The following is a 22,781-nucleotide window of genomic DNA, read 5'->3' as shown; positions in this document are numbered from 1 at the left end:
GATACATGGGTGGCCAACATGCACTCAAGTGTTCAATATGGCTCATACAGATCAAAAATGGGTACTTCTCATCCTGCTTTTCAAGGTGCAGCACTTTGTGAGCTTGTGGCCTGTTGTGCAAAAGTTGCCAATCCTTTGAAGTAGAAAGAGGAGGGATTCATATCTGTGTGTGATGGAAATTCAGTGATTCCTCTTACAGGCACCTTTTGATTGTTTCCTCTTAGCATCTGAAACATATGTGCTTCTCCACATACTTGTACTACCAAATCTAGTTGGTATCCAGATTGTTAGGGGAGTAGAAGGAAATTTTCAGATGAATCTGAGCAAGAGTCTAGGATCGTGCACTACAAACATATTTGGTACCTGGTGGTACACCTGAGTTGACTGTTTTTCCTTTGAAAGCTTGAATGAAATGAAAACAAAACAAGAGACAGGAGATGGATTCAGTTTCACATAAATCTCATCATGAAGGTCCAGGAGAGGGGAGTCATCCTACCTGGCTTCAGGGGTCTGCAATCTGAGGTTGCTGCTTGGTGCCAACAAAACTATTGGTGAAAAGGGGACACTGTAGGATGTGGTGTCTGTAAACTTCCATCCTTTCAGGGACTTGGCTCACCCCAACAGCAAATCTGTTGTCAGTGAAGAATTTGCTGTCCTTGTCCTTTCCCATCACTGTCCTTAGTAAAATCAAATGTATAAACCGAATAACCTCATCCCTGTTTCAATCCCCATCAAACTCATTACTAGGGCTGCAGAAGCATCTGAGGATATTGTAAGAGGATATATCTCAGGGGGCTTCTCACTTCTCGGCTTTGGAGAGCAACTGGTCAGAGCCAGGTCTAAGGAATTTGGGCAGGGGGATCAGTAGACAAAATAGAATGCAAATAGAGCTGTGGCAAACAATTCCTATTAAAGGTACCCATGAATGGAGTACATGTGTTGGACTCGAGGACTTATTCCAGCTTCTCTCAGCTGTGCCAATGCTCTCAGTCATCCCTTAGGCTCATTCAGAGGAACTCAACACCTACAGTTTTGTTATTCTCTTGGAGACAGTCCATGCTCAGGATCCCAAAGTGGGCCACTTCTTAGACCACAGATAAGTTAATTAGCACTGATTTCCCTTGGGGTTCCTCACTAGGAACACATCTAGACCCTGCTGCATGGCATAGGCGTAAATAGAATGTTGGTGTCTCAGCTCATCTAATGCTGTTTGCTTAGCTGGCTCTTCCCTCAGCTATTTTTTTTTCCTAGCTGAATGAATAAACAAAACCACCCAGTTTAAATATCTGTGTTACAATTTTTATCTGAGCAAGAGAACATTTCCCAGTAGCTACAGCCACGTGCACAACACCAAGGACCTGTGGCAATTAGCAAGTGTGGGGAGTGAATATTGGGTCATGTTGAGGCAGGTTTTTCAGTAATTGTATAGGGACAACAATTAGAAGAGGCAGGAGACTCATTAGGTATTCTAATCCCCCAGAGTAGGCAGTGGATTGCAGAACAGCCTTCCAGTCCAACTGATTGCTCATAGCTCATGGTGTGCCTGAAGTACAGCAAAAAAACTCTCACCATCTTCTGAAAGGCAACTTGTGTGGGTGCACAGCAGTGATGGGGCTGGAGGAAACAGTGTGGGTTCTCTGACTCTTTTAGTCATAACTCTCAGCTTCTGCAAAGCAAAGGGACTCTAGTGCAAGACTTCCATCTGCCTTCCTTGATGATTTCATTTTTTCCTCTCCCCTTGTACCCTAGTCCACAGCTCTTTGCCCCGTGGAGACATTCACAAACTCAGTGCTGGCAGCTCTCACAAGCAGGGTGGGTGAAGTGAACTGGGATGGGAAGCAGATGATGTATGAGGAGGTGGTGAGGGAGCTGGGTATGCTCAGCCTGGAGAAGAGAACAATGTGTTCTCTTTCCCTCCCTAGGGGAGGGATCTAGCTGCTGTCCATCTCTGCTTAATGGGGGATTACAGGAAAGATAGAGTCAGATTCTTCTCCATGCTTAACAAGGACAAGTGTCTCAGCCCTTCTCCTTCTCTCCTCCTGTGGCATGTGCTCCAAGCACTGACCATCTTGGTGGCCTCTGCCAGACTTGCTCCAGTTTATTCAAACTTCTCTTGCACTCAAGAGACTCAAATCTTGACACAGCATTTCAGATGCACCTTTCTAAGAGTGAAGCAGAGAGGAATAATAATTTCTCTCAGTCTACTGGCTGTGCTTTAGCTGATGTTAACTAGGGAGCAGTTGGGCTTCATCGTTGTGGAAGCACACACTGCTGACTCACATTCAACTTCTTGTTTGTCAGGACCCTCAGGCCCTTTTCTGCAGAGCTACTTCCCAATCATCCAGTCCCCAGCCTGTCCTGGTGCAAAAGGTCACTTCATCCCAGGTACAGGACTCTGCCTTTGCCTTGGTTAAACTTTGTGAGCTCCTTCTAGCACAGTGTTCCAGCCCACTGCAATCCTCCTGAATCACAGCCCTGCATTCCTGCCAATATAAGCTGCTTCCCCCAGTTTGGAGTCATCCTTGAAACTGGAGAGAGTATGCTCAGTCTCATAAATCCAGCTGATGAAGAAGATGGCTTATGTATTACTTACTATTCTCTAAAAATTCAGATCTAAAAGAGGTAACAGTTGTCTTCAGAACAAACTCAAGAGGTTTTTTTTCATGAAGTGGGAAGAAATATCTATCTTCTGGACATATTTTAAGTGAAGTATTGAGATTTTTTTTAAGCCACAGGATCCTGAGGCCTCAGGGTTTCAGATGTTGTAGGAAATACCATGAGACCTCACTACATGTTAACAATTAAGCTTATAGTTTAACTACATGCCTTTTGCTATTTTCTGGTTTTATAGTCATCTGCTCTTTGTGGGATTACTATATATCCCAAATATATTGCACATGGGCTACAGTGATGTGCAGTAGGGTCACAGGAAGGTGAAAGCTGTTTATTGTGCCTCTGCCCTGACCAGAACTGGTTCCTGTGATTTTCACAGGAAGGGCATTCCATGGAGAAAAAACTCCATGGAAGAGCTTTCTGGGGAGTGTCAGTACTGCTATTTTGATGCTCCAGTTCCAGGGGATCTTTGGTCTCTTTTTATGTGAAAGAGTTTCATATCACCAATGGACTTGTTTGTATCCCTCTGCAAAAGTGAAGTGCTTGTTCATCATTAAGTTAATGAGGGATACACTACCAAGGACACTCCAAAAAGAATTACATTTGCATGTCCTGAGATATGCTTTGTCAGTGTCTGAGGCACTGGCCATAATTAGGTCTGCCACAGGAAAAAGCAGAGCTTTTCAGCAGAGCTAGTGCTGGAAAGAAAGATATGAAACACGCATTGCTTGAACATTGGAGGTTGACCACAGCTAAGTATGGAGGATGATGATGCATCTATGGATGCTAGCAAGTTTTCCAAATGTCCAGCTGGTGTGTCTTGACTAGAGTTAAACAGACAATCAAATATGGAATCAGGAAGGAATTTGAAGTAAAATTAGATAGCAAAAGCAGGGTTGGGTTAGTTGTTTTACTTTATCTTATAGGGATGTGGTCTGCTTACTAGGAACCCATGAGAATTCCACTTAGCAAATTTCTCTCTCTTGCATCGAGGACACTGGCAAAAACCTTCATCCTGCATCTTTGTCTTCTTGGAGTATGGATTTTTGTTGTTTTTGGAGTGGGTAGACACCATTTGGTAGACATTCTTAAGTTTGCTTAAGAGCACTGGAATTGCTCTGTAGCCACCTGCTATACATTCTACATCAAACCAAGCAGTGCATATCAGGCTCTCATATAATGGACAAGTGCAGCTCTTTTGAATCAAGTTCCATCAGAAAAAGTTGTGTTTTGGGACATCCCCAAGACCAAGCTACCAAGATCCACTGACCTATCCTTGCTGAGTTGCTGCAGCAGGAACAAGAAGTACTGTTTGCTCTCTCATTATACTCACATAGCCTATTAGCAAAGTTCTTTCCTGGGCTCTATGATGCTTAGATGTCTGCTGACCTGACTGGAATGAAAATTTTCATGGTTTCTAGAACAGATCTTCTCACAGATTTGGTCCAGATGGAGTGAAAAATATGTGGGAATGTGTGCAAGCCCCTGTATATCAGAAGAGAAACACGTATGCCACAAAGTTTCCAGACTGGCAGCTGGCAGGCTCCTCTGCACATCTGCATTGCCACCAAAGAAAGGTTCAGATGCTTCTTTGAAAGGCAAACAGGTATATGGCAGACTCCATCTTGTGTAATACCTAATAGAAAGTCCGAGCCACCTCCCAAAAGATGAGTGTCATGTCTCCCCACCTTTGATAAAACATTGTTGACAAATAGCAGGTTCGCCATAATTAGAAGCATAATAACTAGGAAGTGCAGCTCAGAACCAATTCAGGCGTCTAACTCTCTCTAGCTGCTATTAAAGCTGATGTCTCAGGCAATCAACTGCAAATGGGTATTATTTTCTAATTGAATCCACAGCTCCCTACATGTGAGATGTGAATGAATGAGGTAAACACACGTGCAGCCAGCAAATCTCACAGCTTGCTGTCACCCCTTCAGTGCCACTACGATGGTCCTAACTCACCCCAAAACTGTAGGGACTTCACTACTGTTTGGCAGAGGTGCAACACTGTTAGCCAGGGAAATTACATCTGCTTTGCTTCTGATGTTTTGATTAAGAACCTTCTTAAAGCTGCATGGATATTCTGCAGGCACAGGGGACTTTGGAACACACACCCATGGTGAATATCTGCAGTAAAAGTACTGAGCTAGGAACTATGAAATAGTTATTCCAGCTTGATAAATCACTCCACCTGCTTTATTTGGTCTTGGCTCCAGCCTTCATTTTGGTGGAGGCTGTCCTGTCTTGTCAAAGCCCTGTCAGATACTATAGTGCTAAAGTCCCAGACTGAGCACTGTAGGAACGGTAGTAGCACCAGACTGGCTTGTCCATGTTGGAGTACCACAGACATACCCCACAAGAATGCCAGTCCATTCTGTACATGTGAATGGACAGAGGTGTTTTTCTTCTTCACTTCTGGTACAGCTGTGATGCCTGTGTGGATGGAGGGCTGTAGGGGTGGTGTGAGTCCTGCAAGTGCCTCGTCCCTTCTGGGAGTCATTTAGAGGACAGGAACCATGTCTCTGATAAAACAGCAAAGTTCAACCAGAACACAAGGAAGGAAGAAGATTCAATTAGAATTACATGGCAGGGCAGCTTCTGAGATTTCATACATTGTGCACCTTTCTCCCTTCTTTCAGCCTGCATTTGTCCATCGTCCATGTCCTACCTCTAGATTCTGTTTTGTGTTTGCCTATAAAATTATAAATCTCAAATGTCAGAAACCTTCCTTCGATATGGATGCGTGTAGAGATGTGTGGTCTCTTTCTAAGCTAAACAGGTGAGCCTCATCCACCTCCCATGGGGAGAGAGTCTATCCAGCCTGCATCCTACCATTCTTGCCACTTTCCACCTCAATGCTTTCTGTGAGTCAGCAAGCAGTGTATGACTCAGTGAAAATACACGTAGGGCAAAACAGCCATGAACTAAATTCAGTGCTTGCTAAAGAACGTGCAGGTGTTATTCTGGGGATCAACAAACCTTCTAGTGATGATACTGGGTGGATTCTGGCCAGAAAGATGTGCTGAAAGAAGGTGGGAGGAGAGCCTGGGAGCAATGCAGCAGAATTTGGAAAGAAGAGTTGGCTCCACAGAGGGACGGCTTGTCAGGATTCACAGCAGAGCAACAAGAAGAGCTATTGGAGGAGGACTAAGTCTGTGGTACCCCTAAGTGGGAGAGCTGCATGTTGTGGAGGCAAGTAAGGTAACTTATCCCTTCGAGTTGCCCTCTCCAGATCAGCTGTAAGGTGCTCCCATTGCTCTGAAATGTCAGAAATACCTAGAAGCAGGCCAGCTCCCATGATACTGTGGGGCCTGACAGGCTTGTTCAAGTCAAAACACAAGGTGCCCTGTAAGCAGAGAGCACAGCTTGAAAAATCCACAGGAAAACCTGCCTCATTGTAAGACAAGAAAGTCAAGATGGAGAAAAGACATACAGAAATGGCTTAGGTGAGATCCTGATGTGAAAGACCTGATGCAATCACCTCAGCAGAATTCCTATTCCTCCTGGCTTGTGTGAGTGTTTCCTCAATGCATGAGACATACATTCAGAGGGCAACACCACTCCCTCCTCTACCCTTCCCATGCCCAGGAGCGCTTCTGACCGTGAGAAAGTTCTGACATGCAATGAAGACTCCTGTAACAACGCCTTGCTTGCTGTCAGCTGAAAGCAAGTGACACCCTCTCTAATGACTAGTTTCAGAAAGAAAGCAAATACACAAGGATGCACTCACCTGTCCCAGGTGATCACTGCTGTCTCCCACGGGTGAAATTGCTGGGGCTTTTCAACACAGGTGTTGCTGGCTGTATCATCAAGGTGAGGTCACATCCTAGCTGGGGGATCAGAGGGGCATGAGGGACCTTCATCCTGGCAGATGCTGCTCTGAACATTGTGCATTTAGACACTGCTGTGTACTGCAGGGATATTTCCCAAAGGCTTCTTAGTTCTTTGGCAGGAGGTTACAAAATCCCTTAAAGATCATCCACCAGTGCAATGGAGCAAAACATAGCTCCAAGTCTTTCTTTTTCCATGTTTTTCAAGTTGCTGCCCCACAGACTAGAACCAATACTGGAGACCCTAATGCCACCTTTGCTTCCTGTCCCTTCCATACTTGGCGAATTGCCCATGGGAGCCTCTGGCTGGCAGAAGCAGAGAGAGCCACGTTGCACATGTGAGGGTGGTTTGGTAGCCTGGCTCGTAGCATCCAGAGGGAGTGTCTGCCTCTGTCGATAGCATTTCCAAAGAAAGGAGCCAAATCCACCCACATGGGTCACGGAGACTGTCCTTCTCCCGCATGCCTTCCCTCTTGCCCAGCCCTGGCAGGGCCCTGTTGTTCCTCACATGTTGCCCTGCGTGCGGAGGAGACCTGCCAGTGCCTGCCAAGCTCTGCAGCCCATGGATCTGCTTTCAGATCCAAAATATCTGTCCAGTCCAGGAATTCTAGGGGATAGGACTGGGATTTAGTCTTTGATTTGGTTTGACAGGAAGAGGGAGGATTGCAAAGTCTATCAGAAACTGGTAGATGTCAAAAATGAGATTGAGAGGATATATTAAAAAAACAGTAATATGTAGGATCATGGCTCATGGAAAATACAAAATAGAAGGGGGATTTCTTGCCAAATTTTGTGGGAGTTTTTTCTGTTCTTTAGACTTCCCATGTTTGTTTTCCCCATGGCCATAGCTTTATAAGTCCTTGCAGAAGTAAAAGCTTCATCTTTTCAGCAACCCCTCCAGATGCGTCAGCCTTTGCTCCATCCTCAGGGGCTGGTAGGTACTTAGAAAACACAGAGGGAGCCCTGAATGAAAGCCAAACAGCTGACTTCCTATGTTTATTCATCTTCTCAGAACCCGAGGCTTTTAAAGAGATTTTCCTTCAGCTCTTCCGGAGATCCCCATGTGGCTTTTCTTGCTTTGGGTGTGAGCGCAAAACTCTTCTTTTAGGCAGAGTGTATATGCTTTGAAGCTAAACCAATAATTACCTTAAAGGTTTAAAGTGCTGCTCCTATTTCTTCAGAGGGGATCACACATATGTACAGGGGCAATCAGCAGTGTGGGTCAGAACAGAGACTGTAGAAGTGGCCAGGAGAAGCAGTGGGATCATGTGCAGCAGCAATGTCTCTCACTCCCTTAGATCCAGATCCAGTAATATCCTTAACAATGAGTTTAAATTTAGGCCTCTGGGTCAATTAAAGACAAATCCATGCTCCAATGAGCTGCAAACTCTGTCCCAGCAGAGCTTGGAGTGGCATGGCACATTACTCTCTGCTTTCCAGAGAAAGCAGCACACAGGACAAGAAAATCCTCAGTATCAGAGGTCAGAGCCGTGTAAGGTCTCAGCAGGCCTGGTTTTTAGTGTAATTTGGCTGAGGAAATACCAGAGGTGAGGAACTGCTGAGCATGACATCCAGGGCCTATCCACTGCTTCTCCCACCTTCACTGCTATCATGGCAACTGGGAGCATTTCCTCAAGACTGGAAGAAAGAAAGTGCTACTCCTGTGCTCAGGAAGATGTGGCAAACTTCAAGCCAGCCAGCCTCACCTCAACTAATCCTGGAAATAATTTCCAGGCTCATGAAGGATGAGAACCTGTTCAGGAGAAATCAGCACAGACTGAAAAAGGAGAAATGGTGCTTAACTGACCCGATACCATTCTGCAATGAAGTGCAGGACAGAGGAAGGTGCTATACCAGATGTGAGCTGGGTCGTGTCACTTGTTTGCATGATTTGTGTATCTTCGTGTGGCAGAGGATGCAGTGCTTGGACCAGGCAGTGGTAGATCCCAAGGGATGAAATCTGAGAAGCTAAGATTGTTGGGGAGCTGCTTGCAAAGGGCTGGGCTTCCCCTCACTCGCAGTGAACATGGATGGGTCAGAGGAAATTTCATCTCCACTTTGTCTCCTCAACACTTTGTTCCTGGGGCTGGGGCATGGATGCTGCTCTCATCTGTGCTCTGGCAGTGGCAGCAGTTCACCATGGGAAGTGGAGCAGTGCATGGGGGTGCTTCCAGCCGGGTGGATTTCAGGAGACCAGACTGGTAGGCACTTTCTAAGAGGATTTCCAAGATGCCTACATACTCATCAGTCATCTCCCATGTGGCTGTTTGTCTACATGAAAAACAAGCCAGCTTCTGTACCTCAGTGGGTTTGGTGCTGCCGTGGGAGTCTCTTCTTTCAAACACTCCATCTCCACTCAGTGGCTTTCCTGAAAAGATTACAGGTTTCCCAGCACTGGCATGGGGGGGAGAGAGCGAGAAAATGACCCTGGGTTTCCTCTGCCAGCCCCTTCCAGGCTGTACAGAGGCCCAAGACATTCACACAGCACAGATTGACACCAGATGAACTTCTTTTGTTTGATGAGAAAGAAGACAACCATCACACCAGGCAGGGGTTTCACCTTCTTGCTGGGCACAGAAGAACCATTCCTGCAGGTGAAGGAGTGATTTTCTTTCTGTCCATTTGTATCCTTCAAAACTTAGAAACCTTCCTGTTTTTCCACATAAGGCAAATGCTCCTGCTTTTTGGTTTTGTGGGGGGTTTTTTTTGGTTTTTTTTTTTTGTTTTTTTTTTTTTTTTTTTTTTTTTTTTTTTTTTTTTTTTGTTGTTGTTGTTGTTGTTGTTTTGTTTTGTTTTTTGTGTTTTGTTTTGTTTTGGTTTGGTTTGGTTTGGTTTTTTGAAAGGTCTTTTCAGGTATTGAGCCACTAGCTGGGCATCCTGTACTTCCACTGATTTGCTAGACATTTTTGGGGCTAAATTCTGGGCTCTGTGCTGCCCTGCCAGCAGCACAGTGGCACTGAACAGTGTTTGCCTGCAAATCATAGGGACTTGGATGGCACTTTTTTTATTTTTTACTTCTCTGGCTTTCAGTTGTGTGAGTCTAGTCAGAATAAGGATGCTGTTACCTATCCTGAATGCTGAGCTGGCTGCACAGACATGGTATTTCTCTGCTTCCTCTGGAGAACGTGATCTGGCAGTGGTGGTGCTTAAAGCACATCAGCCAGAGAAAAACAGCACAAGAGACAGTTTTTGTAAAGCAGTCTGTGACCCACATTGCAGCCTGTTACAGAGATGGAAGGTGTCCAGCCCCACCACAGCTGGGATCACGTTTCTGTTTTTTCACAGGTACACTAGGGCACACACAGAAACTTGTTAAACAGGAAACAGTGTCCCTGGCATTGTCAGACTTGTCCCATCACCAAATGGCAGCACATATGACCTACACACTCAAACCCATGCATGCAATTCCAAAAAAATCCTGAATATTTTCAGTGGGAAGGAAATGTTGATGCTACAGCTCAAAGGCCAGAGATATTTTGGACAGAAATAAGGGTGTTTCAGTAACTGTCCCATGAAAAAGTCATCTATTTTGACATTACTCTCACATTTCTGAGAAAAAAAAAAAAAAGGACAATGAAGGCCACATTGAACAATGTAGTCAGTTGGTCTCACATTTCTCAGCAGGCATCATTATTTCCAGTCTTGGACTTCATTTTGAAGAGCTCAAGAAGGCAAAAATGTGCTGCAACCAACATCTCAGGATAAAATGAAGAGGTGGCAGTACACCCCAGCATGGATAGTCACTCCAGAGATAAGGCAATGGAAAGAAAGCACATCTAATGCTATGCAATGGATAGTCTAGTTTTAAGGTGGGCTTAGAGATAAAATCCAAAGACAGTACTGGACTTGGAAAAGATCTTCAAGTAAATTGGCCCTGACTTCTTTTAATTTGCTTTTACCCAGAATGGAGGCGGTCACTGGTGTAGTCTCCTAGGGATTCATGAGGTGCAAATCTGTCCATGACTACTTTTTCAGCTGAATTCAACCAGGCAAAAATAAAGGTGTGGGGTTCAGCCAGACTCCCTTTAAAAATATCTGTCCCCCTTCAGTCAAACACCCATGCTCCCTGTTTGTTGTCCACTGATGGGCATTGACCCATCTTCTTTCCCTAGCACTGATTTTCTCTACATTGACCAAACTCTGTGCAAAATTTTGAGTCAAATTTGTCTGTTGTTACTCAGGTCACCCCTGACCGCTTTTGAGTTGAATCCTGGTATTGAGCACATGTTACTCCTAAGTCAAACCAGCTGTTGTCCAGGTGCTCGATGAACTGAAATGTCTAAACCAAAATGAAACACAACTTGCTCATTAAAAAGGCATGCCATATTTTACTTAACATTTTCATGTAGCACCAAGATTTATTGCTGAAAATCACCAGCCCACCATATCCATCTTCTTTGTCTCATTCTACATGTCAGGATCTTAAATCTTATCAGGAGGGCAATTTGCAAAAATAACCTCAAGAGAGAGGTGGCAGAGCATATGACTGGAGTCTTTCTGTGAAAGAACAGCAAGGCTTCATGTTCAGGGGAAATATCATTTTTCTGACAGTTGTTTTTGGTATGAATCACTGCAAGCCTTTTTTTTTTTTTTTTTTTTTTTTTTTTCCCCTAAATTTTTGATTTTTCTCTTCAATTGTCCCAGGCCTTCCTTGCAGGATTTCTTTTGTATACATGCCCCAAAGTCAGAGATCAGACAGTGACTGCTAAGGTTTTCAATCATATGCTAACTCAGTTTTGGATTTGGTGAAACTCTTGTGAACCAGAAACATTTCAGATTTCTTAGTAAATTCCCATTTTTCAATGAAGCTGAGTAGCTCTCTACATATACCTGAGGTGTCATCAGCACACACAAACACACCCATGCACACTGATAATGCACAGGTACTCACACAGTAATTAGAGAGAGCTATTTTCAGATGCACAGAGGTTTATTATGAACAGTGAAAAATAAAATAAACAACTATTAAGAGCAACCCAGTAGAGCTCTATTAACTCTGCAGGAAATATTTGTCCATTCTGACAGAATGATAGGGTTATACTAATGCTCAAGGCAGTCTGCTCATACTAATAAATCATTTTGCTCCCAAAGCTCACTTCCATGATAATTTTGGGGCCAAAATTTTGCTTCCTAGGTTTCATTTTCTGGTGTATTCAACCCCATTCTTTGGGGTAGATGTTCACAGATTTGTAAAATTACAGAGGGTTTAGGTGGGAAGGGAGGTCTAGGGATCTCTCTGCCCCTTCTCTCCCTCACACACTCACAGCCAGCTCAGGTCTGATGGTGGATGGTCCCCCAAGGATGGAGATGCCACTATATCTCCAGGTCCCAATCCAGGACAGTCCTGCTCTCCTGCAGCAGATTTATTTCCTCCTACCTTGTCAGTGTTTGCCTTACTTCATGTTTTTGCCCTGATCTCATCTGGCCTCTCAAGTATGTGCTGTTCTCTTTTCTTCTAGATCAAACAACTCTGGCTGGGCTGCCTTTCACCTCCTTTCCCTTAACTTTGGGGAGAGGAGCTATGAAGCTGTCATAGCACAAGGTAGATTGTAGTCCGCATCAATTGGAAAAAGCAGAAGCAAGGAATGGCAGAACAACCACCACTGAAATCTGGTTAGTGGTGTGAAGATCTGAATTCAGGATGCATTTAATCTTCCAATTCTATCTGGGCTAGCTAAATTTTCCCATTTGGACAGCTCTGCGTACAGCCTGATTTTTCTAAAATGTGAATCATCTAGGTATGCTTGTTAAAAATGAGGTCATTTAATTGAAATGCTAAATACAGCCTAGGATTCGATTTCTATTTTTACCACATCTCTGTTTAGGACAAATAATATTTTTCTTCCCTTTGATGGTGAGCAAAAGGTTGCTCAGGACATATTATGGAGTTTTTCTATCACTTACCAGATACTAGTGTGAAGTACAGAACTGACAGAAAATTCACTGTTCTGATTTTTTGTAAGCTCCCCATTTCTGTGCTGTTTTTTCAATCCTTGAAGCCCAGGTTTCATTTTTGACTGTAAAAGAAACCAAAATGTATTAAAAAAAAATAAAGAAAAAAAGAAAGAAAACAAAAAGAAAAAAGAGCACTTCAAACAGCATGGTGTACAGTCAGAACCTCCTGCTTGACTGAACAGACCATATCTGGCAAATGGTGACCAAGGAGTCTGTGAAACCTGTGTTGGGAAAGGAAGCTGTGTGACTACATTTATATGACTTGTTTCTTGCTCACTCACTGAAAATACAACATCTTCTTGAGACAGAAGGGCTGCCTTGGTGTGAAAAGCAAGGATGGCTCGTGTTGTACAGGTGGGCTCTGCACCCAGGAAAGAGAGGACAGCAGCTTGGCCTGTGCCAGGCATGCTTTCTGGCTACATGGACTGCTGACTCTCAAGAAAGAACGAACAAAAGATCAGTAAAAGCTACAGACATCTAACCTAGTGTCCTAGACACATGGGGAGAGTGGGGTATCATCAAATTCAACATTTCCAGCCCAGATCCTCAGCATTTTACTGAGGCCTTTCATATCTAGCTAGATCACTGGCAGGACCAGGACTTGCACCTTAGCAGCTACCAAGCAGGAATTAACAAAATTATCCTTCAGGAGGAGATGGTCAACAGGGCCTTGATGTCCTCAGATGTGGACAGATTTTTGGATTCAACAACAGAAGTGTCTTAAATTCAGGCCAAATGCAGACAGCTCAGCTGGACAATGGTATTGGAGGAACCACAGGCCAAGTGTTGAAAAGGGGTTTGCATAAAACTTAGTGTCTGGAGCATGTGCAACTTGCTTCCACAGCTGAATATTCTGAAATCAAACCAAGCTCTGGAACTCAGATAAAATCTGAGCATCTCATCTACTTGCTGGATGGACAATAGAGGGAGATGAGAGGACATGGAGTTCTGTCCTGCCTAGGATTACAGAGTTACTCCCTTTTATCCAGGCTAGTTTTCTCTGCCCCTCTCAAGAAGGATCTTTCAGATAAAGGTAAGACAAGATGCCAAGTAAAAAAACCCCACTGGAATAGCTAGAAAGAGCAAAAGACCAAAGTCTTAGAGATTTCTTAAAAGGGTCTAGAAGTGGTGCTTGGATACCCAAACTCCTCATGACAAACCTGATCTCCTGTGCAGGAGAGATGATGAACCCTCTTTCTTGGAAAGAAGAGACACCAAAACAGTGGATCATGATGCTCCATGCATATTTCCCCCTGTTGATATACCCTGTATATAACTCCTGCTGTTGTGATCACAGGTATCTGCAAATGTGCAGATGCAGATGAACAGCAAATCCAGCCCTGCTGCAGGTAACAGGAATTTCCACCCCAGCAACAGCAGCTTTATTAATTCACCAAATCACATTGGCTCAGGATTAATTACGCAAGCTATGATAGCACACATGAACTCTACAAGCTTGTTAATGATTCATGTGCATTTTAGCCTCCGGGAAGAAAAAATCAACAGGAGGAAGGGGTGGTACCTGCAAATCAGAGGGGCAGTTCAGCCAAAATGGCATGGCTTTCTGCCTCCTCCCATTAGCAACAGATCTTGCTCCTGGGGACTTCCATATAGCTCACAGATACACTCCAAGAAAAAAAGAAAAAAATTTTCTGTGCAATTTTGTTTGTAATCTTATGATATTGCTAACTTTTTTCTTTACAGGCAGGAAGTCCTGTGTAGGTATGTGCTATTCCCAGGCCAATACCTCATGGCCACACATTGGCATAAGAGCAGCACTTCTCAGTCTATCCATCCCCTCTCTACTAAGACCTGGAAAGCAAATGTCTAGCAAGAAGTAAAAGCATGGGACTAGCATGTTTTTGTACTACCCTGGCCTCTAGGTGTGTGCAACTGAGGGAAGAAGCCTCTGTCCTGAAGCAGAGGCTCTGTCTTTGCAATTAATAGCTCTTGATGGATTTTTCCATCATGAATTTGTCTAATTGCTCTTTGAACTTGTGTGAGCTTTTAGCATGCACAACATCCTGTGGTTCAGCATGTCCATGCTCTAACTATGCACTGTGCAAAGGTGCCCCTTCTTTGGGAACTGTCAGCTGGTGTCATTTGCTGCTCCCGACCCCTGAACTATCCAGCTCATCAACATGTGAGCCAAAGAGCACAGGCCCAGGCCTGCTCCTCCCTGTGGCACTCCTCCTGCCTACTCTCCTCCAAGAGATTAGCCACAAGCACACACACAGGAAACACTGCTGCATCCAAGATGAATTTTATATGGCAGGGAAAGTCAATTTAAGACAATTGATCAATTTCACCAGCTTTGGAGCTGGACATCACTGTGCGTGTGATTCACTCAAGTACTAAGATTGTGCATAGCTCTGAGTCTAAAATTTTTCCTTTTCTGGTCTTACTGCCTAAGTCAGCTTTTGCAACAGCAATCAGTTTGTGGAATGAGCTTGTCAAGGACAGGATCACCAGAATATTTATAGGTATTAGAAGAGGCAATCTTTGAGCCATGAAGGAAATTGAATTGCAATGGAACATTTTATTAAGAACAGTCCCTTCTGAAGGAAGCCTTGCTCCTGGTCCATGTGTCTGGGACCATACAGAGACTCCTCATAGGTCACTGCACTTACAGACACCATAACTGTCATGCTATAGCATGAGTCAGAGTTGTCACATCCATGACTTGCTGATGGCAGATTGAAAAGAGACATGGCAGCTGATTTGAAATCATTGATAAGAATAATAATTATGATTATGGCTTAATCCTCTTTTTGCAGACTAAACCTCACACGTTATTGGTGCCATCAGCTACAAGCAACTCCTGGACACTACCTGCAACTCACTGTGTGCTAATTGCACAGCTGAGCTGCTGCAATACCATGTCTGTTCTCATCAGGAGTAAGATAAAGCAAAGGGAAAGACCTGCCTTAGAAGGAGGTTTCTCAAAAAGCCTAAATATCCATTCTCTTTGGAAAAAGTAGCTTTTTAATGTAGTTAAAAGGATCAGCCTAGTGTTTACATGTAGCCTTTATTAAATACATTGATGTCCTCCATGTCCCTGGCTTCCTCTCCACACAGTTTCTCTTCCCTTCCATTATCTTCTAAACTGGTGCATGGTTTTACAGAAAATTTGCTATAAGTTCTAATCCAATTGAACAATTTGAACAATTCAGAAGCCTTTACTATGTCACTGAAGACGATTCATCAACCATATGGGCTTTTGAGGGCTTTCTGGGGACACCTTCAAGAATCAGGCCCTGTTTACCTGTGTATTTTTTATTTCTCTTAGTTGCAGAGGAAAGAGTGGATCCATACTTCTGAATGTGCCTGTAGTATTTCCCATGATTAATGTCCTGAAATGGTAAGAAACTTCTGTGAGGTTTTCTAACTGGTTGCATTATGTATGTATCAGCTATGCATTTTCACAGAACCACAGAAACGGTTGTGTCCAGACAGTTCTTGAATATCTCCAGTGAGGGAGACTCCACAACTTCTCTGAATAACTTGTTCCACTGTATGGTCATCTGCACAATAAGTATTTAAAAATTTATTTTTTATTTAACAATGGCACTAGCTGTGGGAACAGTAGTGATGATGGGATGTTGTTGAGTATTTTTCCATTTTAAATGCATAAACATATTGTTTCTTTTCTCCACAGGCATGGCTGATCTTAGCTGCCTTTTAAATCTGATGGGCACAAGGCCCTTTACCAGAGCCTGAGAGAGCTGTGCAAGGATAAATGCATTTTGTGGGCTTGAGTTTTAGGGATTTTAGGTTTTCTTTTTTATGATTCAGTTGTTTTTCCAATAGGTTTGTGAGTGTTGTGCTGACTAAACTGTGTCACAGATGGGATGATCTATAGCAGGGAGAACAAGAGATGTACAGTTTGGGGATTTCCTATTCCTGTACGCTGGCCAGGCTGATGTGCCCAGCTTGCACCTCAAAGGGAATCCTGCTCCTCTGAGATCCTGCCTAACTCCCACTGAAGTTTAAAACCAGTGTTTGGAAAATTGTTCTTCTAAGGGCCGGTCGAAAGACAATCCTCATGTGAGAACAACCCTCAGCCTCTGTGCAGTTCTGAAGTTGGAGCAGGAGCCCTTACTGGACAGATGGGGAAGACATACCTGAAAACACCTAGCAGGCCATATTGCTGCCCTCAAACAAGCCAAGACTTCCAATTTCAGCCAACTCTGGCTATTTACATTGTTATCTAACCCAAAGCGACACAGACCAGTGGTAGAGATACCCCAGCTGTAGCCAGAGAAGCCTGCTTAACTGCATTAATAGCACACTTTCAAAGGAGGCTTGCATGGAGACCAAAGTGTTGGTTAAGTGAATGAATTTTCTTCTGGTCTGAAGGATGCTACACTAGCCACCTCTTCCTGGCCCACCTTCCCTGGCAAGTCATTGTGGCTTGTGACATGAGTAACACCTCCAGCCTAGGTCTCATCCACTATGCAGCCCTCTTTCACTGAAGAGTGGTGGTGCTTAACTGGGATATGCTAAAGGCAAACCTTCAGCTAAGCTGTTTTAACATCACAAATCCTCTGGCCCAGCGCAGGGTTTAACACCCTTAAACTGGTGCGATGGCCTGTGGGGAAGGTCAGGTTTCAGTAGCTCCTCAGACAATTAGTAAATCTAGACTTGATCTTGCTAAAGGTCTCACATAAAATGGGTGATACCAAAGAGCCAATGTCTCAAAGCAGGACAGCTAAAGTCCTGTTGTGGCTGATGCAGAGGAGCAGATATCTGCATCAGATGATTCATCTGAACAGTCTTAGGAGGATGAGTCACTGGCTGGCCGTGCCTGGGTCTCTCTCTTGCCTGTGAGATGACATGTGAGGTGGCCTTCAGTGTCCCCCATGTCCACTGATGGAGCTTTGCTGGTTTCTTGAACTACTTGTGATTTGCTGCCCTGGAAGACACCAGCAGCCTAGAGGTACCAACCATCACCAGTTTCTGGTTATTGCCTTGAGATCTCTTCCCATGCTGTGTTTTCCATCCTAGGGTACAGAGGGATGGCACACCAGAGGGTTTGAAGGGAATGAAGCATAAAATTGGAGAAGAATTGACTCCTACACCAACAGTGCACAGCACTGAGAGGGCTCTCTCTATCTTGCAGGGCCTTTACCAATGCCTGCACATCTCTAGACATGGCTAAGCATTTTATTTTCTTCAATTAAGTGAGCAGTAATTCTCCAGTGATTTTTTTCAGAGGTCTGAGTTAATTACCTGCATATGTATAAAAAGAGTATCCTGCCTAAGTATGATGACTGGCTGGGTGCAAGAGAGCATTGGCAGTAGTCCTATCCCTTCACTTGGAGTCAATGCTGTGGCAGGGACTGACTCTGCCTGTGAACGGCCCAGGTTGAATTAGATGATTTTATTTTTCTTCAACACCTTCTCTTTCTTTTCTCTTTTTCTGTCTTTCTGCTCAGTTTCACAGCTGCTCTGTGAGGAACCATGCGTCGCTGTGTGGGTCCATGCTGCATGAGGAGCTGGCAGATGCAATCCTTTTCCATTTGGCCTATTATCTTGTTACAGGATTCTTTTATGTTCATTACTTCATCCGGCCCACAGAGCATCATCCCAATGAGACTATCCCAGTGACTGTCACAGCAGTGGTGTCTATCACTACAAATATTTTCCTTTGGGCAGGAACAGCCATGGCAGCAAGGACCCCCAAAAGCTCTGTTTTGTCCCTGTGCACACATTTCTGTGCACACCTTATCCGGTCACACAGGCATGCCCGAGCCTGGTCTGCTGCAGATAGACCTGGTGCTGGCGTGTTCAAGGAATGCCTTGTGAAGGTATGTCTGCAGCCAGCAACTCTGGTGGCTTAAACAACCTGTGCTGGGAGGTCTTGGTGCTGCTGAAGGCCAGGATGAGGCAAAATCAAAGGAAAGTAAATTTGTATATCATCCAGAGAGGCAGGGAGATGGAGCACATGGAAAAAGAAGATGTCCTAACACGTAGTGCAGCCCAATACAGTGATAGCAAACGGGCTGAATACCATGACACTTGGAAAAGAGTACTTATTTTGTATTTTAAGTGACCCTTGAATAACACTACCAATGTATCAGTGCAAAGAAAACTAAAAACCACATCCCAGAAATGATGATATGTTTTTACTGTGTCATGACACCAGTGTGGAGCAGAGAGGAGCAGCACTCCGTAAGCCCAGGTTCACTCCAGCTTTCTCTTGGCTCATCTCCAACCCACTGCTCTGGTGCCTTGAGGTGCTTTGTTTTGAAATATAACAACTTACTTGCAGTGGTTTTCTGCATTCAAAAAGGTCACCTGTCTCCCTGGATTAGGACAGACCCTTGCATGTTGATGATCAATGTGTCAAGGTTACAAAGAGACCTTGTGTTTCAAGACAAGACAGGCAGGTTGTCTCTGCCTGGCTTCAAAGTTGGGGTTACTGCACAAGGGAAGTGGTACCTGGGACACTTCACCCTTTGATGGGTACAGTACTTAAGAATACAGCAGGAGCAGGAACACCATTTAGCTCCTCTCAATCCTACCCTGTTCCCAGAACTTTAAATCGGTTGCACATATCAATTAAGTACAGCTCACACACCCTATGAGGCAACTAAGTGCTATTTTACTTATTTTATTACAGATGGGGAAACAAACGTGTAGAAAGACCTGCTGACACGTGGCTTCAAATCCTCTGGCAGAACACAGACTTGGCCCATCTCTGCTGCATGCCCTGGGTCTCTCTCCTCCCCTGTTGCTCCTCCGGGTGTGATAGGCTCCCTCCAGCCCCTCCCCACTGCAAAACTGCATGCTATCTCCAAGGCATGCTCTAGGTCCTCCCCACTTGTCAGTGGCTGAAATGAGGGTGAGTCCTGCAGGGTCTCACTCTGCTTTTTCTCGGGCAGAGAGGCAGCACCCACTGACCAGGCAGCCTGTGTTTGGTCTGTGCCTGATGTGAGGGGGCCTGGTGAGCACTGGTGTCGCTGGCAGAGGCAGAATAAGTGGTTGTACTGATTAATTCTGGGCCTATTGGGGGTCACATATTAACAATAAACTGGAAATGCCAACTAGGCTGCCTTCATTCTTGATTGATGTGGCATGATTTAATTAACCCAGGCTTATATTTGAGCATAGCCCATTAGCATCTGGTATTAAATACTCTCTGAACTGCCTGAGCTTAGCAGCGAGCTTAAGGAAGTCATTTGACATCTATTCAGGAGATTTAAATGTGCCATTATGTGCCTGTGTATGGTACTGAGTGCCATTTAACCATTGCCCTCACAAGCTGATTCATTATTAAGCCTAGGTGAATGACTGTGGGGGCTCACTACACGGCTCTCCATGGCAGAAGCAGAGACAACACTGCGAGCAAGACAAATGCCAACCTGTTTGTAGCATGCAATGGATAAGTTGGGATCTGCAGGCAAAACCTGTTTGTTTTACTGGAGAGGCAGAAAGTATTAGGAACTGGCATGACCCAGAGAGGAGCAGTGCATGAGGTAACTCAAGAAGCTTTCCAGCTCCAGGGCTTTTTGAAGAAAGAGGCCAGTCCTTAAAATAGCTAACACAAATTAATTTCAACACCAATAGACTATACCCATGGAGGGGGGACATTTTAAGCAATATATTATAGACTCCTGTGAGCCCAGACTCCCAGAATGTCTCTTTCCCCTTTGCTTTCTAGTCCAGGGCTCTCAGGGTGAGTGAGATGGGTTGGTTCAGCAGCAGCTGCTGGGACTGAAGGTAGAGATCCCACTTGTAGAGTCAGGCAGAGACTCAGCAAGCAGGGGCATGGCAGCAGGGCCCTCCAGCCTGCCAGCTGAGGCTGTTACTCCTGCAGGGAGTCCCACTTTGTGTTTCAGCCATAAGCAATGCACTGTTGGAGTCTGTCATGGCACTGGCCTTGGAAGGTCACCACTGACACCCACTGTGGGGCAGAACCAGCTCCAGACATCCCTGCCAAAATGAGTAGGTCCTGCCCTAGGCACGTGGAGGAGCCCAGGTGGCTGCATGGGCTGTGGGAGATGGGTGGGAGTGGGTGCAGCACCTTGGGGCTGGGGCCAGCCCTGGAGGTGTACTCATAGCCTACCATTTTGGGGACTTGACCCAGGAGCTAGTGAAGCAGCACAGTTGGCTTGTGTATGAGGGAAGGTTAAAATTCAGCAGGCTCCTCCGAGAGCAGGTACAAACACATGCATTTCTGCTGGGCTGGACACCTTCTTCCCATGTGCGTTCAACTTTCCTCCTCAGATAACATTATCCCTCCTTTAATTTTGTTGGAAGGAAGCAGACAGCTATTTGGCAGGTCACAGGAGAGCTCACCATCTCCCTGAGCCTTCAACAGCCCATTTCCGGCTGCGGTTTGATCAGGTTTCTATATTAATCACTGCGTTTCCTGTGGGGGCATTTCTGATAAGCTCTGCTCTTCACATCCTGTGGTCTCCCCCTCGCCTCTGGCACTCACAGGATGTTCGCTGCACTACGAGCAACCAGGGGCTGCTAAATTACTCAAAAATGAGTAATAGCTGGATGTTGCAGGCATCATCCTGAGGATGGGGTGAGTGGTGTGGGCTGAGACACTGGTAGGCAGGCTGCACTCCAGGGTCTGGGGGCAGTGCAAACAAAGTCTTGGGTATTCAACAACTATGCCCTATGGACTGAGGAAAGTTGACTTCAGCCCAAATTTTGATCAGTGCCCCTCATGAGTGTCCCTTTGACTTGTCTCTGTGCAGACACCCCACTCCTGCTGCAGTCGAGGGAGGTGAGCTGAGCTGAAGGTCTCAGCCTGGACTACTAATGTACAAAGGGAGAAGCAGGAAAGTGCAGGAAGCAGGGAAATAATGCAAAGAGAAGAATTATGACCACATTTTCAGATGAACCCCATTCTCTTCTGTCAGGTCCATATATCAGTGAATTCCTCTGATTTCTTCTCATTGCTGTTCCAGTAATGTTATTTAACAGTGGAACTAAAAGTCATTTTCAAAGGGAGATTTAGTGAATTGATGTGAATCCCAAATTGAAGCTTGGAGAAAAGCATATGACTTGCTCACTTAATTGACTTTCAGTACAATTTTATATTTCTCACCACTGAAAATCATCTTCCTTTGAAACTTATAATATTTATTTGGGATTTCCTTTCTTTCTTTCTTCCTTTTTTAATCAAAGCCTAAATTTTGCTCTGCTGTGCCAGTGTAAATCCAGGCCAGCTTTACTAATGCTCCAAGACTTGGCTGAGTGCAGTGGCTTGTATGTCAGTGACCCCAGGTATGTCTGCCCCTCCTGCACGCACTTTGCTATGTACTTTCAGATCCTGAAACAAGGAGTGGGTTTTATCCTTGCAAGTCACCTGGGAAGAAGTTCCCCCAATGTGGACATCAGCAATGGGGCACAGTATTAAGCTGTGGCTGGGAAGGAAACATGGTCAGCAGTCTGTGTGCCCTGCTCTGGAGTGAAAATAATCTTTAATAGGAGGAATGTGATCAGACTACCACAAGCTGATCTTGGGGGCAGAGGGAAAGACATGAAAAGGATCTGGTTCTTTTTGTTTTATGGGGCTGCAAGTAGCTGCAGTTTATCATGGGTACTAGGTTGAGAAATCTGACATTTGAGAAATATCACGTTAGAAGTTGTAGTTCCCATTAGAAGAAAGGAGAAAAAGCCTCATGAAACAGCTTCTCATTTGTCAGAGATGATCATGGGAAGAGTTGAATAAACAACCCTTGATTTCCAAACAAATGCAGTCTCCCACTTTTCCAGGGTGTAACGAATAGCTGTCACACCACCCAAAACCTTGGCACAGAGAGTCAGGGACTTAGCCAGTGCCAAATATTGTAAGCATTTGTGGAGGAGTGTACCTTGGCTAAGGGAGCCACCTCTTCAGACGGGAGCCAGGGTGCAGCCAACTCCGGCACGGGTTTAGCCACAGCCCTGCCTTGATCAGCACGTTTCCAGCACAGGCAAACCCCTGGCACCCCAAATCCTTCCAGAACCTGGGAGACAAGGCCTGGAAAGACTTTCAGGGCGGCACTGGATGGTTTCATGCTGGACAGCATGGCTTTGCTGCATGGGATGCTGGACATGACCAGGGCCCAGGCAGAGGTTGGGTGCCTTGCACACTTAGAGCACGGGCACCTCACCACCCTGCCCGGCCCTGCCAGGGCTGGGTCCCACACACTGGGCAGGTGTGCCCAGCCTCACCTCCTGGCTTGCCCGCAGAGCATGGATTAGAGCACAGACACCAGTAATTAGTGCCATGTGCACTGAAAATATAAACAGGCCATTTCATCAGCACCCGGCCCCCAGCCCTGCCTGTGGTCAGATGCCTGGGAAGCTGCTCGCTGGGATGTGTGGGCTCCTTCTCCCACGTTTTACAGCCTGTGGGCAGAACAGCATTATTTT

Source organism: Zosterops lateralis (genome assembly GCF_965231275.1).
Source record: "Zosterops lateralis genome assembly, chromosome: 5".
NCBI lineage: Eukaryota > Metazoa > Chordata > Aves > Passeriformes > Zosteropidae > Zosterops > Zosterops lateralis.
This window is presented reverse-complemented; position numbering follows the sequence as displayed.